The 17,641-nt window shown below is 41.3% G+C and overlaps 1 long non-coding RNA gene across 1 annotated transcript in view; it reads left to right on the forward strand.

Annotated features, from left to right (window-relative positions):
* The first annotated feature begins 3,673 nt into the window (after positions 1-3,673).
* The window catches only part of LOC143724105 (uncharacterized), a 36,924-nt gene continuing 22,956 nt past the window's right edge, over positions 3,674-17,641 (forward strand). Inside the window, exon 1 of the long non-coding RNA XR_013197286.1 lies at positions 3,674-3,957. This is a non-coding gene — a long non-coding RNA (uncharacterized LOC143724105). The remainder of the gene's footprint in view (positions 3,958-17,641) is intronic.

Below are 17,641 nucleotides of genomic sequence, written 5' to 3' on the forward strand. Positions count from 1 at the left end.
ATTTGATTAGGTCACCATTAGGAATAATTGCGAAAATAATGTTCTGTGATTGTGAGTAGCGGAATGTCAGTTTAAGTGGAGCACTATCTGTTCTGACATCACCATGCAGCAGTTCATATATGCACATCAATTCAGATAAAAGAAAAACAGCCAGACGAACTCTGACCTGTTGCACCTGGTGGGGGCTTACAGGTATCCATGGCCCTCTCTAGAGGGTGTTCTGCAGAGGTCCGGAGTGTGGAGAGAATAGCCCAGTGGAATTTATCCAGTGCCATGCGTGCTTTAGCCTGCTTTGACATGGGCTGCACTAATACATTCCAGCACAACTCCAGCCTAGAAAGAGGTCTCTAAGGTCTCACACACACACACACACACACACACACACACACACACACACACACACACACACACACACACACACACACACACACACACACACACACACACACACACACACACACACACACACACACACACACACACACACACACACACTTGACCTCAGGGGAAGAAAACCGGATTGCAAAGCAGAGATAGTCCTGCTGGGAAATGATTCATATCAGTGAACATTATTGATTTTTCCAAAAACGGGCATTTTCCCCCCCCTCTGCCTTTGTTGTGTCTCTTTCTATATTCCTCTCTCTCTCTCTTCCACAGCAGGTTACGCATCTGTTGTATTCTGCTGTCAGATGTAGAGAACACCTGTCCATTGTACGATTATCTCCATTTTTCCTTTTTTTCTATAAAGAAATACAATGGAGAAAAATGGACTGAAATGTTTAGACTTTTGTACTATTTTAACACTTTACCAGACCCTATTTCTTAAGGGGCATTCACACCAAGAACGATAACTATAAAGATAACTATAACGTTAACTATATTAGCGTCCACACCAGCACACAATATCGTTCTGTTTATTCTATAGACCTTATGTAGCCCCGCCCCTTTTCAGCGCTGCGCTCATTGTCTTTTGTCTTCCGGTCTGTATTTTCACAGCGATCTTGCGTATTTATTAATGAATGGCTCATTTTAAAATCTTCCCGGTCTGCTGACATTTGTTAAGACATCTGCTTTAAACATTACAATCCTCATGATAACTTTTGTTAACTTTACATCAAGTAAATCCACTTCAAAAGCTAATTACTCCTGGACAGCTATGCCATAGAGATATACAGAGCGACCGCAAAAACGGAAGTTCAAAGACAATATTCTAAAGATGGCTGTGCCCTCAATTCTCTGGCGCATAAGGTCTTTAAGCGCGTGCAGCAGTTTTGTCGCCTACCGTTTTAAATGCTCAAGCTCTCAAAAAAAATCATTCTGAAATTGATTCCAATGAAATTGTTTCTCTGTGCCGTTATCGTTATAGTTGTGTTGAGGACTACAGCGATTTTTGTAACTATATTGTAATTTTTATAGTTTTTGTTCTTGTTGTGAACAGGCCTTTAGGCATGAAGTATTATTTTATATGAGTAGAAACTGGGAAATCATTGACTTATAATACCTCTGTTCCAAAACCCGGTGAGCTACCTTGCTGTCTACATATGGCAGCTGCCTTTTATGATAGCATCCAAACTATCATGGAATCTCAAAAGTGAATGATTTGGAACGGCCTGTATGGAAAACCTTGCACACCATGCAAACAGCACTCTGCATGAGAGACTTCACTCAATTAATTTCAATAGAGTTTGGTGAAACCATTTTGCTAAGCTAATTGTGTTTAAGCATAAAAATTTATTGGTTTAGATGATGTGTTGTGATCCTCCTTAGTAACATTAAACTCTGCTCAGCTGTCAGATTGGCCCTGGGAGAGCTCAATCAGAAGTGACTGCTGCTGTGTTCTGTAATTGACTGAAATGGTTCAGGGTGAGAAGACCTGAGGTGTGCTGAGAGTCCCTAAGACCCATCTGTCTCGTGTAGATGAGGGTGTTCACCCATTCCCCATCTCTAGAGGTGAAACACTTTATTACACATAGTACATTTTATTATAGTTATTCTCAACGCATTCTCACCCCAAGGCGTCACTAAAATGACAATTTTGACCATGCTTCAATATTCGACGCTTTAGGCACCCTTTAGCGTCAGTTACATGACGCGATCCTAGGGCGTCATCTTACTGACGCTTTACCTAAGCGTCAGTTAGATGACGCGGGTAGGTTTAGGTCTGGGGTAGGGTTAGGATTAGATAGCGTCATCTACCTGACGTTAAAGGTAAAGCGTCAGTAAGATGACGCCCTAGGATCGCGTCATGTAACTGACGCTAAAGGGTGCCTAAAGCGTCGAATATTGAAGCATGGTCAAAATGATTCCCAAGGCGTCAGTTTCATGACGCCTAGGGATGAGAATGGGCTGTTATTCTAACCAAATTAAGCATAATTACATGCAACTAACCCTAAACCCAACCCTGACCAAATAATAAGTACTTGTAGTTAATTAATATTACTCAGAAAGTTTAGTTCACCCAAAACTTAAAATTCATTTACTCATCCTCAAGTTGTTCCAAACCTATGAGTTCCGTTCTACTGATGAACAAAAAAGAAGATATTTTGTTGAAAATGGGTAAACAGTTGATGGACCCTATTAACTTCCATAGTATGAAAAAAAAAAAAAATTCCTATGGGGTCCATCAACTGTTTGGCTAATGATATTCTTTAAAATGTCTTCTTTTGATCTATCTATCTATCAAATATTTTTCTGATCTATTTATCTATCGATCTATCTATCGATCTATCAAATATTGTTTGGATCTATCTATCGATCTGTCCGTCCGTCCGTCCTAACTTCATATAATTTATTATCATTAGTTCTTTCAGACAGGAACTGTTACCATGTAGTTGTATGTGTTTTGTTATCAACAAAAGCAGTTTCTGCCTCTGCTTGTTTTCTCTTTCTTCAACTGAGTCATGAAGCCTAACTTTCAAGTGAATTTTCTCTTATTTGCATTTTTGCTTTTCCTATCTTTTCGTCCCTCTCTCCCCTGGACATCGTCACCCCTCACCTCTAGAGAAACACACACACACTTACATATAGAGTCCGTTGCACATGTGAGCTGACAGCTGGCTTCCGCAGGGCCCAGCAGGTGCGGTGACAAGGCCCCAGAGGCCCCTGACTCACAGAGTGTGTGTGTGTGTGTGAGTTTGCTTGACTGATAGATAAAAGCCTGGTCATATTAGTTGTGATTTTTATCTACAATGCTTTTGTCCTTTAAACAAAGTTATTTATTTTCTTGCAGTTTTTTCCCTTAATTTGCAGTTTATCTCAGTGACACGTGTGCTAGACCCGGGGAGAAATACGCATAGAGGAAAAAAGTTTACCCCATTGTTCTCTTTGTATTTCCAACTCTCTTGTGTACGTTTTATGCACTCCTAAATGTGGAATTAAACCATTTTCCTAACAAATGGGAGTTGACACATTATAAATAGATTACTTCGTATATCTATGGAAAGTAGAAAGTAGACGCTTAATTATCTCTCTCTCTCTCTCTCTCTCTCTCTCTCTCTCTCTCTCTCTCTCTCTCTCTCTCTCTCTCTCTCTCTCTCTCTCTCTCTCTCTCTCTCTCTCTCTCTCTCTCTCTCTCTCTCTCTCTCTCTCTCTCTCTCTCTCTCTCTCTCTCTCTCTCCATAACATGGCCGATACTGGTCAGCGTGGGATGTCTGCACAGTATGAAGTTGAAAGGCACCGCACACACACACACCTGGCTCACCGGCTGCCTCTTTGGTCTGCGTCACCTTTTGTCAGGCTCATGTTAATTAAGCCCCGTCAACGACAAACACACGCACACACATGCACCCTCACCGGGGTGCCTTTTAATGAGCCAGCCATTTGATAGTTATAGACACCAAACCAATGTGCTTGTTTTATGTCTTGATGTGTCTGTGTGTGTGCTTTCTGAAGAAGAAGACGAAGGTGAAAAAGAGGAGGAGGTTTTGGGGAAGATCAGCCGATGAGGGATTGTTTAAGGTAAATAGGGAATATGTCATCTTTCTTTCTCTCTCTGTGTGTCTCTCGTTCTCTCTCACACTTCTTGTTTTGCGTCCAAGTGAGCCGTGACTCTCGCTTTTCAGCGAGATGAAAGACACCCGGCACGGGGCTTCCAACAAAAGTGCCGGCAATCACAAACAAACCTTCAAATGAAGAACATCAAAGGCGCTGCCCCAATTGTTAGCCTCTCGTGTCCGGGGAAAATTGGCTCATTAAGGCCAAAAAATGACATTGTTTACATTAACCGAGGCCCCTGATTAGATGCAACCATGTTTGTTATGTTGTGTTGTCCGCCTTCACTGTTGCTGCTACCAACAGGCCACTTCAGCTCGCCGCCCGCACAATCGTTCCTTTGAAGGCTTTCTCTTCGCTGATAAAGAGAGAAAGAATGGGACAACAAAAAAAAGAAAGCAAAGGAGAAAAGGATAAACACGGTCACAATTGCAAACACATACAGAAGGACATGATAGGTCCATTCTCTCTATTTCTTTATTCCAGCATCAGTTTTCTCTCTTTAGGATTAATTAGCTTGCCCGTGGAAAGAGTGGCGATTTGAGAGGACAGTTCAGGCTGTGATGGATCTGTTTGTGTGGTAATTGCACTGATAAAGAGTGGGGTGTTTTTGGAAGGAGAGAAAGAAAAGGACCACTGTGGGGGGTGTGTGTGTGTGTTTGTGTTTGTGTGTGTGTGTGTGTGTGTGGGGGGGGGGGGGGGGGGGGCTGCAGATGGGGGGCTGTTGTGCCGATGGCCTAGGCTCATCTTGTAAATAAAATTATATATTTTGCAAAAAACCTCTCGACGTATTCACAAGCTTAAATGGTGTCTAATAACTGTAAGGTTAAGTTTGTGCTGTCAAAAGTTGGAGAGATGTGGTATTGGAATCTTTTTATTAGTTGCATGTCTTGATGAAAATTTTGAAAAAGAATTAAAGAATTGCTTAAAGCAATAGTTCATCCAAAATGAAAATGAAAACCGTAAACAGGGTCTAAAACATTTTGAACTTGTCCACTTTCGACCACTTCCAGAGGCAGTCGAAAACGCATTAGAATGTATTGCTTTCGTAGTGTAGATATTCATGTGGTATGTGTTCGAAAAGCCACAAAAGCCTACTCTCCACCTACTAAACTAATGCGTAAACATAATGGGAAGTGCACAAGCCAGACGGGATTTAAACTTTGTCGGCTGAAGACCCAAGTTTGGTTTGAAGATGAAAAACGTACCAAACATAATGTTCTCTCACCATTCCTGATTTTTAACACGCACACACCACATTAAGTGTGGTCTTGCGGCTATCAGAGCAGAAACGAAAGCTGATGCTTTCTGTATATTTTCCATTGCCTCCTGTCACGTTTCATTTTGTCCAATAGATCGAAAGATTTTAAATACCGCCCATAAAGAAATCAGAACATAAGTGGTTGAAAGTGGACAAAAGAGATGGATTAAAATACCAGGTATAAACAAGGATGTGTCTGCCTCATCTACTTGTGATCCGATCGACAAAAACGCATCTAAATTCCAGGTGTAAACAGGGCCACAAATATTAGGCAGGATATTCTTTTCCATGCAGTGTAAACGAATGGACACATATTCAAACTGTTCATTGATGTCAAATGTGGCATGACGCTTCTTCATGTGCCAAATTTGAATATATGCAAATGCTAATGAGATCAAAGAGCAGAACTTTCTACACTTCCTTTATTGCTAATTTGTGTCTTCTTATGCAGTTTAAGTCGGAAAAAATATCCTCAATTTCAGCAACACTTTACAATAATGGTTAAATATTTTTTTTAAACATCTTTTAACAATTTTCATTATAACAAGAACAATTTTTACATCATTATTAATCTAGATTGATATTAGATCAATTGTTTTTAAAGTTTAAGAATTTAATTATTTGTGTTATATATTACGTATATACATATATATACAATTTATTTTGAATATATAATTCAGTTTGATATGTTAATTATATTCATATATAAAATGATATTCATATATTCATAAGTGAGCCATAATATACAAAATATACAGAAAATAACAAATTATTTCATGTTAGCTATTACATTAACTAATGTTAACAAATAGAACCTAATTGTAATGTTTTATCCAAGTATCACTCGTAACTGAAATTTGTTCTACATGGGATTGTAATGTGAAGCATTTATGAAGCTTGATGTCCTGTCTCTGAGCAGGGGCTGGGACAGGGCTGTGTCTATGTTTGAGAGAGAGAGAAAAGGGTGAAGAAGAACTGTACTGCTAACCACACTGTGACCTCCTAGCCCTTCCCTCCCTTCCTCTCCAGGCTCCATCACCTCTGCATTCTCAGGGAGAGTGACCTAACCTGAAAATAATTACAACTACTGAACTGTCACTGCACCCTCCACCTCATCTCCAGCCCTTATCGCCAGAAACACGCAGCCCACAGGTCAGGTCACCACATTAGATCACCCATACACACTCACACACCAACCCTGCTCCACAGAAGTGCCTGACTTCCATTAACATATTTTCACTTTTCCCTGTTTTTCAGTCCACTCTCTTTCTCTCTTTATACCCCCCCCCCACCTCAGCGGGGCCCCCAAAACTGTCGTAATTGCCTTTTAAAATAGTTTAGCATCTCCCTCAGAGAGCAGAAAAGTTTCCCCACTATGGCACTGGAGGAAGAGTGAGTTGTTTTGCGGCGCTGCCGTGGAAACAGAGACGAGAGGAATTGAAATGATCTTGACTTCTGACCAGCTTCGTCTCCTGGGGGGGAAACAGCACAGGATAGAAGAGCGCACTATGACTTCTCTTCACTGTTTAAAGACTTGTTTGGAAAAGATAAATTGGTTGTGGTAGGCTGAGAAAGATGCATTGCATGTAATTCCAACTCATGTATTTAAAATGTTCAAACTTGAATGATTTTGCTTGTTTTTTTAGCCCATCTTTATTCAGACAAAATTACCACCTTTGAGTGGTCTACTAGTAGAAACAGTTTTTTGATTTAGATTTTTTTCTTCTTCTTCATTCGTTATTCCACAGTCAGTATTTTACAGGCATTATTGTGATTACTAACTTGCGTCGTAGCCTACTATTCAATAGGTGTCCTCACCGTACAGTACCCAACTTTATTAGATCCATTTCATGCAGTGTGATTTGTAATGTTTTTATAGGATTGCCGAAATCGTACTGTAGCAGGCATTAGACATTCTACTAACTATAAGTAACTTTGCAACTACATGTCAACTGACAGTCGTTAGACTATTATTAGAGTATTAGTAGGCTGTCTGCTTAATATCTGTAGGAACTTATGATTAATTTCATAGAAGACTTTTTTGAAAACTAATAGTATTTTAATATTACATGTTTTTAACCCATGTTTCAAGATTTACTGACATTGTAATTAATTGTAATCATTTCATAGTATTTGTTTTGAAGAATAATTTGGCAAAATATTATCCCCAAGGCATAGGAAATCTATGGGATGGAGAGGACCGGTGAGCCAGAGAAAAGCATATACAGACTTATAAAAGCTCCCCATAGAGTGTTTTATTTATTTAATTGTTTGCACAGTAGTGTCATGTAGCCCCCAGCATCAAGCATCTTTCACTCCTGGGAAATAAAGGAGAGAGTGTGGTTAGAGAAAACCCAATTGGGATATTGATAAGAGGCTCTGCTCAGAGGAGAGAGCCATATGAATATTTGCATATACACTCCTTTAATGAACCACACCTCAGAAGCTGATTGATAGTATTTTTATTTACCAAGATGCGAACAGTGGAATTTGTTTCTGTGACTTTTACTCAAAATTGCCATGTTAAATTATGGGACAGCCTCCCAAACCACGCCATACCAACTGGAATTTAAATGCAATTTAAGTTGCATGATAATAAATGGCTGTCAAATTTATTTATTTATTTTTCTTTTTTTCTTGTCTTAGGGCAGCAGCAACTGCTGTCTATGTTAGCCTGTTTCCACCTCAGAGTTAAACCTAAAACAAATAATTACTGTTTAATGTAAGAAATTAAGTCAGACTGTAAGAAATAAAGTTGCATTTATATAAAAAAGGATGCATTTGTGAGTTACAATTGCCTTTTAATTATTTTTATTCTGAGATGGAAACAAGCTTTCATAGTCGCTTCAAAAATCATAATAATAATATTACCAAAAATGCATGATGCCCCTAATTAAAGAGACATTCTTATTTTGTCTGATTCATTTAAAGGCACATGATATGAAATTTCTAATATCACCTGTGTGTACTTTTCCACTTTTACTAAGTTAGCAGAGCAACAATGGAACAGAGAGAGGAGTGGAGGTGAGAAGGAAAGCCTGCAGTGAGAGTATGTGGACGAAAAAACAGAACAGACAGGCAAGTGTTTTATTGAATCTGTGGTGTCCACAGAATCGGCTAACTCACTTAGAGGGCGTCTCTAAAAGCATTCAGTGTGTGGAGCCCTATGGGCAGTGTCACTCTCAATCTACAAAACAGAGGACCGGAGGGGTTGCTCTTTGAATAAGAAAACTACTTTTACAATACAGACGGATTATTTCATCTCTGACTGGTCCCTCCTGAGACTTCAGCCGCATATTTTGGGGGAATGAAAAATAGGGCTGTGAATGTGTGTTTGGTCAAATCTGATATCAATATCACTTTAGAGAGATTATTTTCCCATATATGTCTCTCAGAAGCTTTTCACTCTACTTGGCTCATGAGGATAGAATTTGCCTCTAAATTAAATGGGACGGTCGAGGGCACCACATGGGATCTGGATTCCAAAACATATCATGTATAGCCGAAGTTGCTCAAAAAAATCTAAACAGGCTAAAAATGAAAAACACCACAAACAAATCTGATCTTTCGAAGAAAATCATTAAACTTAATTGCACACTTAAGATAAAGTTTATTAAGTTAAGATTTTGCAAACTTCATGAAAAATAAAAATTCCTGTCATTCCAAGCCTGTATACTTTCTTCTGAGGAACACAAAAAAGTCAATGGGGTCCACTGTTGTTTTTGACCCCATTGACTTTCATTATATGGACAAAAACTTTCTTCAAAATATCTTAAATTTGGAATGACATCAGGCAAATAAATGGGCAGTAAATGCTTCAGAAAGTAAATGGGCAAAATTTCATTTTCAGTTGGAATATCTCTTTAAATAATGCCTTCTTTGCACTATATTTACATAATCATCACATTAGGTCTCTGTTAAGTTTGATTAGCACCATAGAAAAACAAAGACGGACACTTATCAGATGATGGTTGTATTGCGCTGTACCAGACTTCCCATTGATTATCCCACAGGATCCCCTCAGGGTTTGCTAAATGGTGTCTGTGTATTGCTATTACGTGGGTTACCAATTATTTTACCCCTGAAATTAAGGGCAGTGACCCTAATATGAGGCCACTTAGTGCCTGTAATAAGATGATAATTGAGTTTGATGATAGACCACCATCCCCTCCCTCACAACTTCACAGCCCTATTCATGCTAACTGTCAGTTCTTAGTAATGGATTACAGTGGCATTACTTACATTTATCATTTCCTGCATGATAGACTGTGTGTAGAATATGATAGGAGGAGGAAAAGATGATAACACCCAAGATCATCTTTTTTCTCTCTGTTTCATTGTTCTGTTTCCTCTTTAGTGCCATTCCCGAGCTCCACTCGAATGAGCTGTAATTGTATATGCACAATTCCCTCAAGACTTTCAAATTAAAAGAAAGTTCCATCCAACCATTCAGCCATTCCTTCTTATTCTTTCTCGGCCTTCTCACACATAAAACCTGGCCTGGGGACAGCAAGCTTATTTGAACAGAGCCTTACATCTCCCTATCCAGCTTTGTGTTACTAATAAGGAGATGCACATACACTTTCACTGAATTGACTTTCATGCAAGGGTGCCCCTCACTGGATAAGACCATTATGAAAGAGAATGTTGTGTTATTAAACCATAATTTGAGCTATTTGTTTACATTTACATTCATGCATTTGGCCGGAACTTTTAAGCAAAATAATTTACATTGAATTCAAGGTAGAACTCCTTTTTGAGCAGTAATAGTCATTTTTCTCTTCATTTACAGCAAATGTGGTTTACAGATGACCTTATTTTTTAGAACTTTCTTTCGTCCAAGTAACATAAAAGAAGATGTTTTGAAGAGTGTTCATGCTGCAGTCTTCCATACGATTGGATGGGAATCAAGGGCTGTAAAACTCCAGAATGGGTTTCAAAACACATGAGGGTGAAAGAACGATAATTTAATTTTGATTTTTGTAGTAAATACTACAGGATAGTGATTACAATTCAATCAAAATGTGATACCAATCCTAAAAGATAATCTATTAATAATCTCCTACACTATTAAGAATGGATAATCTTCCAAGAATCTATTAAGAATATTACTGTTCAAAAGTTTGGGATTGGTAGGATTATTTAATGTTTTTGTAGTCTCTTATGGTTAAGTTCCAAGGCTTCATTTATTACAATAAAACAGTAATATTGTGAAATATTATTACAATTTAAAATGAGTGCTTTCTATTTTTATATATTTTATAATGTAATTTATCAATGGCAAAGCTGAATTTAAATTTTCAGCAGTCATCACTTCAGATTCATTCAGATTCATTCATTCATATTCTTCTAAATTCTATGTCTTTAGTGTCACTTTTGATCAATTTAATGCATCCTAGTTGAATAAATTTATTAATTTCTTTAAAAAAAAAAATCTTACAGACCCCAACATTTTGAACAGTATAAATAAAATACTTCTGGTTAAACCAAAAATGTATTTTTTGGTTTATTTTTTTCTGAATTGCAGTCCAGTAGGATCTTTCATTGGAAGGCACTCATAATTTAAAATTCAAAGAACAGGTTGGACATTTCAGTGAATTCTTAAAATAAATATGTTATGTCTAAACGGTTACATGAATGATTCCTAGACTAAAAACAAAAGCTAATTTGAATTCAATACATTCTTGTTGGCCCGTTCTTTGAATTTTGATGTGCAGAATTGGCCTTAAAACGGTTTATACAAACTCTAAATCTTTATCACTGTGATTCTTTGCCATGGACCATAAGAAAGTTTTTGGTGGTCAGTTTCATGAGCCATTACAAACTTTTACATTTCAATCAAAATTATTAAACCCCTAGTACCTATACACTTGGCAGCTGAATTAGAGTAAACAGAAATCTGTGAATCAAATCCCTGAACTTTTAAATTTAAAGAACGTTAAATAAGAGGCAAAACAAAACAAATCTGGTCTGCATTGACTTATCAGGACATACTGGCTGACATAAGCAGAATAAACAGCCATAGGAAAGCTTGTTTCTTAAGTGAAATCAGTTGTTTATCAACTATATGTTACTTTAAATGTGTCTTCTATATTAATACAAAAATGAAGAAGAAGCTAAAATGAATGTGAAATGATGTTTGATATAAATTTGCCCTATAGTGTAATTTTCATCCTTTGTCATTTGTAAAGTATATCTGAATTTCTGGTGCCAATAAGCTTTCCACTGCCATGAAGAAGCCAAAATAAGAGTGGCTTTGAAAAAGTGTGGTTAATTAGATCATAATGGCCTCATCAATTAGGAGAAAATCATGGCTTGGCCTGGGCTGGACGTTTTAATGAAAAGTTGAAATGGGTCGCCCCTCAGGGCACGAAGTGTCCAAATCTGCTCTGACGGTCGTCATTTATCACTGTAGTACGCCACAGACATCTTTACTCGTTAAAACAACTAATTCCATCTGGCCAAAAAAGACATATTTATTAGTCTACTCTTGCAGTGACTCTTATGTTTTGAACATTTCAAGCCACCTTGACGGTTTCCAGAAGCTTCTCTACCTCATGCAACCTTGGAAAAATGCTTGTCAATCCTTGATAAAGTGCTTAAATAAAATCATTATTTGACTGTATTGATGTTTTTTTTGTCCCCATGCAAGGCCCAATAGGTTATTGTGGATTCTGCCAAATGGGTCTGTGAGAAATCATTAGAGTGGGCTGATGTGATTTACGTCCTTGGTAGCGAGGGGCACCCAAATGATCTGCCTCTCAATCGGCATCATCAATCATGCAGAACCAGCGGGCACCTCAGGCAGCCAGAGCTGGCGTTGAGTTGGGTGGGACAGATATGTGTGTGCAGTTGAGGGGTTTGATGACAAATATGAAAGTTTGGGTTTGTGGGGCAAGACTGGCAGCATACTTGGCATCGTGTGTGTGTGAGAGAGGCTGTGTGTATTGTCTTTGGCAGAGCTCCATCTTGGGTTGTTGTTAATGTGTGTGAACTGACTTCCTTAAAAGACATCCTAGCTCCCAATACCAGCGTGTCAATTTCATCAATGCTTCAGCAATTAATACCATTTTATTTTTTTTGTACACAAGATATCAGCGTTCTACTTTTGTGAAGGTTTACATCCTGCAGCTTCATCAGCATCATGACCTCTGCCTATTAAAATGATGGAAGTCAATAGAATAAACAACAAAAGTGCTTCAATGAATCAGTGCCAGCAAACAGCAACATTAGTCTCTGTAGTCCATCACTGGTTTATAAAGACAAACAGGTAACACTTGTATTTGTTAACATTGCTTAATGCAATAGATAACATGAAATAATGAATCTTTTAATGAATTTACAAATATTTATCAACACAAAAACTACTGTTTATTTCCCCATTTCAAGTTGTATAAAACCATTTAATCACTTAATTTATTATAAAAAAACAATGGTTAACAGTGAATAATATATTTATAAATTAACATTAGAACCTAGATAAATAAATGCTGTAAAAATTGTTTATTGTTAGTATTGAATTTCACTGAATTAGAATTTAAACTAAAGTGTTACCGACATAAATATCATTGACTAGAAAGATAAAGGTAAATGTGAGACTAATTGTAAAATCTGTAATTTGATGTTAGGAAAAGGGAGTTCCCTATCAGGGAACTCGAGCTGCGTGACAACGCTTTGGGAACGCCCCTGCGTGAGTGCGTCATGAAGCACGTATGAAATCAGTCCAATGGCGAGACGGAACGTCATAGGCGGGTGACGTCATCGACCAGGAAACTATATAAGCACCCCATTGAGAGCATTGCGAGAGCATTGAGCATTGAGAGCATTGCGAGCGTATGTCAATGAAAATGCTCCGCTCCCGCTGAGCCCTCTTCGAGGAGAGTGGTTCGATGCGCGCTCCCCGCGGTTCGGGTCCCGCTGCTGCCGAGGCACAGCGGAGGCTTCAATCGTGGGGATCGCAAATGGATCTATCGGCGGGGATTGAGACGGGCTCTGCCTTATCTCAGCCTTTACCTGGTAGATCCAGTGCCTCAGATCCGGGTGTGGAAGCACGCGCTGCGGTTTCTTCCCCCCAGGCTGAGGCACCATCACTTCAATTATCCAGTTCTGAGGATCTGGATGTTGAAATTATTGATACAGCAGAGACTGGGGACTCGTCACTTCAGTCTCCTGCTAGTGAGGAGCTTATGGAGGTGCTCACTCGTGCTGTAGAAAAATTAAGCATCGAGTGGCTTGCTGATAGACAGGAATCTCATTCAAAAAGTAAACTAGATGAAAGATTTCTGCCGTCTCGTGCTGCACCTCCACGCCGGTGTCTTCCATTCTTTCCTGGAAAAGACCAGTGTCATCCAGAATATTTAGCCAGCAAACATCTGTTTATTCAAAAATTTCTGGGGCTAAGAATTATGGTTATGGGGCGATGCCTAAGGCTGAAGAAACGCTAGCGAGCCATCTATCTCCAGATACGGCATCGTCATTTAAGACACTGGCATTGCCCACAAAGCCATTAAGAAATACCTCTGCTTTGGTGGGCAAAGCTTACTCGGCGGCAGGTCAAGCGGCAGCATGCTTACATACTATGTCGATATTAAAAGCATATCAAGCAGACCTTTTAAAAGATATGAGTGAGGGGGATGAAATTAGTGCTGACGTAATTCGAGAATTACGTCAGGCAGCAGATCTTTCTCTCCGTGCCACCAAGGAGACGGCCAAATCAGTGCGCCTGTTAAATCGCTCAGTAGGGAAGCTCAAATTCAAAATGCTTACTCTCAAGCAGATCGTGTCACAGATCAGGTCCGAGGACTGGTTTGTCACAATAGATCTAAAGGACGCGTACTTCCACATTTCCATCCTTCCACAACACAGGAAGTTCCTGAGGTTCGCTTTCGGGGGCGAAGCGTACCAGTATCGGGTTCTTCCGTTCGGCCTAGCACTGTCTCCCCGAACTTTCACGAAATGTATGGATGCAGCTCTGGCTCCGCTGCGACTCAAGGGCATCCGAATTTTAAAGTGTATCGACGATTGGTTGATTCTGGCTCAATCGGAGCATCAGGCGATTCGGCATCGATATGTCGTTCTCGCCCATATCAAAAAGTTGGGGTTGAGGCTCAACGCCAAGAAGAGTGTGCTTTCTCCAGTACAGAGGACCACTTTTCTGGGCGTGGTTTGGGATTCGACGACGATGCAGGCACGTCTGTCTCCTGCTCGTATAGCTTCGATTCTCTAAGCCGTCAAACAGGCAAAGCTAGGCCAGTCACTCACTGTAAAAGAATATCACAGGATTCTGGGTCTGATGGCAGCAGCGTCCAACGTTATACCTTGCGGCCTGCTGTACATGAGACCACTACAGTGGTGGCTCAGGACCAAGGGGTTCTCCCCGAAGGGAAACCCGCTCCGCAAGATCAGGGTCACGCGACGGTGTCTCCGTGCTCTGGCTATGTGGAAAGAACCTTGGTTCCTGTCCCTAGGTCCTGTGTTGGGGGCTCCGTGTCGTCGTGTAACACTAAAGACGGACGCCTCTCTCACAGGTTGGGGGGGCGATCATGAGTGGTCGCTCAGCCCAGGGTCTGTGGCAGGACCATCATCTTCATTGGCACATAAATTGTCTAGAAATGATGGCGGTGTTTCAGGCTCTGAAACACTTCCTCCCAGACCTGAGAGGTCACCATGTTCTTGTCCGGTCAGACAACACATCGGTGGTCTCTTATATAAACCATCAGGGTGGTCTGCGTTCGCGCCCGTTATACAAGCTGGCTCACCAGATCCTTCTATGGTCCCAGGGGAAGCTTCTTTCACTTTGGGCGATTTATATCCTGGGGTATTTGAATCAGGGGGCAGACATCCTGTCGAGGCAGGGGCTGAGGCCCGGGGAGTGGAGACTCCACCCCGAGGTGGTGGATCTCCTATGGAAACATTTCGGTCGTGCCGAGGTAGACCTATTTGCATCCAGGGAAACATCACACTGCCAACTGTGGTTTTCCCTAAGTCCTCTAGCCCCTCTGGGGTTGGACGAGATGGTACAGGAGTGGCCGAGGTCACGCCTGTACGCATTTCCCCCGATTGCTCTGCTCCCAGGAGTTCTGGAGAGGGTTCGCCGGGACGGGGTCAGTCTACTGTTGGTAGCCCCGTACTGGCCGGCCCGAGTTTGGTTTGCGGACCTAATTTCTCTCCTCGACTGCTGTCCTCTGGAGATTCCGATGAGGAGGGACCTTCTCTCTCAGGCGAGCGGGTCGATACTTCACCCCCGCCCAGATCTATGGAGGTTGTGGGCTTGGCCTCTGAGGGGGCCCAGCTCATAGAATCTGGTCTCTCGACTGAGGTCGTGGAGACCATCCTCCACTCCAGAGCTCCGTCCACTAGGAAATTATATGCCTTGAGGTGGAAAATGTTCACCTCTTGGTGTGGAGAACACCAGCTGGACCCAGTTAACTGCCCGGTGGGTGCAGTGCTGGAATTCCTTCAGGAGCGTTTCTCCACAGGGTTATCCCACTCCACACTGAAGGTGTATGTGGCGGCCTTATCTGCTTACCACGTCCCTTTGAGTGGTGCTTCTCTCGGGAGACACCCACTTGTAACCCGTTTCCTTCGTGGCATTCTGAGGCTGAGGCCAGCAGTTCGCACGAGGGTGCCGACCTGGGACCTGGCGGTTGTTCTAGAAGGTCTCTCTCTAGCACTGTTCGAGCCCATTGAAGAAGTTTCGGAGAAATTCCTCACTCTTAAAACTATCTTTCTTCTGGCTATATCTTCATTAAAAAGAATAAGAGATATCCAAGCTCTGTCGGTCTCTACCTCGTGCTTGGAATTTGCACCAGGCATGGTGAAGGCTTTCCTCCTCCCTAGGCCGGGATACGTTCCAAGGGTACCAACCAATGTGGTCAGGCCTATTGTACTGCAGGCTTTCTGTCTTCCTCCATTTCTAACGTCGGACCAAGAGAAACTAAATCTGCTTTGCCCTGTTAGGGCCCTAGATGCGTACGTCCACAGAGCTGCCCTGTGGAGAAAGAGTGAACAGCTATTCGTTTGCTTTGGACCCCCTAAGAAGGGCTGTCCAGTATCTAAGCAGAGGTTGAGCAAGTGGGTGGTCGAGGCCATCTCACTTGCCTATGAGTCTGCCGGTCAGCCTTCTCCTTTGGCTGTCCGGGCTCATTCAACCAGGAGTATGGCTGCCTCCAAGGCTATCCTGTCAGGAGTATCAATCCAGGATCTTTGTGATGCAGCAGGCTGGTCCTCACAGCACACATTCGTGAAGTTTTATCATCTCGACTTCAGCTCCACTCCAGGGGCGCAGGTGCTTTCGTCCGAATGTGCGCTCTGACTTCACACGAAGGACACTTGCTCGTATGGCGACGTTGGTATTAGCCTTCCCAAAGCGTTGTCACGCAGCTCGAGTTCCCTGATAGGGAACGTCTCTGGTTACGTATGTAACCCTAGTTCCCTGAAGGAAACGAGACGTCTATGCCATACTCCCAGCATGCCCGTGAGCACTTGCTTCAGTCTTATCAGAAGCTGACGCGCTTGTGTTTTGGGGTGCTTATATAGTTTCCTGGTCGATGACGTCACCCGCCTATGACGTTCCGTCTCGCCATTGGACTGATTTCATACGTGCTTCATGACGCACTCACGCAGGGGCGTTCCCAAAGCGTTGTCACGCAGCGTCTCGTTCCCTTCAGGGAACTAGGGTTACATACGTAACCAGAGACGATTCTCAAATAAAACATGCACAGGTTGGATGTCTATCATTGAATTATCGCTTAAATTCTGTCTATTCGTCTCACCACATTATTGTATGGTTGCAGAAGACTTGGAACATAAAGCACAGGTTGTATGGACTACTTTTATAGAGCCTTTTTGTAGCTTGACGTCCTGTGTCCCCCATGAACTGCTGTTGTATGGAAAAGATCTGTGAAAATCTACAGAACAATAGCAGGCTTGCAACGACATCAGGGTGAGTAAATAATGACAGAATTGTTTATCTGAATCAATTAGTCTGAACTGTTTCTTTAAGTGGTGTCCTACAGGCCTTGAAGGGATTTTTTGGGGGGGAGCTGTCTATGGTGCTGATGTCAGTGGGAACATTTGATGGTGCTGACTGGACAGCTTTGGAAAGCCAAAAATTGCTACATCCACAAATAAATCTTATAGGGCCAAATACCTTGTTGTTAGCCAAATGACTGAGCTGGATAGAGCAAGAATAGTGGCCTATAACAAATTAATTATTAAACTGCAGACTTAGGATTACAGGAAGCTTCTAATGTAGATTAAAATCATGAAGTACAATAATCTTATTGGTACAATCACCAGTGTTAAGGATACCCGAGAGAACCAACTCTGTAATATAAAGCAGTTTGCATCACGTGACGCGTGCAGGATGTCTGTAATTTGATAATATTG

Source organism: Siphateles boraxobius, unplaced genomic scaffold, assembly GCF_051911475.1.
Source record: "Siphateles boraxobius isolate OS27281-9 unplaced genomic scaffold, OSU_SipBor_1 12, whole genome shotgun sequence".
NCBI classification, from domain to species: Eukaryota; Metazoa; Chordata; class Actinopteri; order Cypriniformes; family Leuciscidae; genus Siphateles; species Siphateles boraxobius.